Source organism: Aspergillus sydowii, assembly GCF_001890705.1.
Source record: "Aspergillus sydowii CBS 593.65 unplaced genomic scaffold ASPSYscaffold_23, whole genome shotgun sequence".
NCBI lineage: Eukaryota > Fungi > Ascomycota > Eurotiomycetes > Eurotiales > Aspergillaceae > Aspergillus > Aspergillus sydowii.
In genome coordinates, this window is record NW_024467881.1 from 123334 (window position 1) to 124318 (window position 985).

Genomic DNA, 985 nt, shown 5'->3' on the forward strand with positions numbered 1-985 from the left:
GACTGCTCGCTGCACAACCGTATAACGCTAGTTGGCCCTTGGTCTCTTCTGCTTGGGTTGCAAGCCTGTACACCATATCTGTGACCTCAAGTAGTGCGGCCAGGCCGCCGATGGAAATTAGGGAAGCTCTAGGGAAAAGTGGGTAATAGCTGCCCCCAACCAACACAGTATGCATAGAAAGCTGAACGTGGGCAAGATTGATAACCGGTCCTAACCGATCCTAGACGACCAAATACAACTTGAATAGCCTGGTTATTATTTAAACAGGGCAAAGTATAGATAGGCAGTCAGATTATCACACGTTCAGGATTCACTTGAGAGTAGCACCTCATACTATTTTGCAAATCCTAGTCCGGTAGATTAACAGGAGTTATTACTATCTTATCAATTTATAATATACAGGTTTATATAAGATGTAGATATGTCTTATAAGATGCCCAGTGTCTGGTCCCTGTAGTGCAGTGTATTGAAACAGCCCGCGGCGCGCACTTGTAATAATATTACACGAGTCAACACCAACGCCTTACCGAGGCGTACTACTTTGTATATACTGTACTGTCAGAAGCATTCAGATGCTTAGTATAATATACAGCTATCTTGATATTCCAATTCTTACAGAAAAGCTGCTTTCTGTCGCATTACTAATTGTACGAGACGTCAACTCAATCCGGCTACCTCCACAGCTTTTGCAAAGAATACCGTGATACACGTTGGCGCCCACGTGCCATTGTTTGCTCTTTTATGTTGAATGGGAACTGTACTGTTGAGCTTCCCGGTGCTGTCCATCCGAAAAGTGCTTATAAATAGGATTTGTGAGCCCTTCACTGCTCTGGACAAGCACCACAGAGAATATGTCTTGAACGTTGGGCTTGTAGGCTAACCGCTAGTCGGAAAGTATCTCCTTTTCTCCATAATGTGCCATACATTATGGAGAAATATAGACCTCCCTAATGGGCACATATTCCATTACTACTGGCCCTTCCTC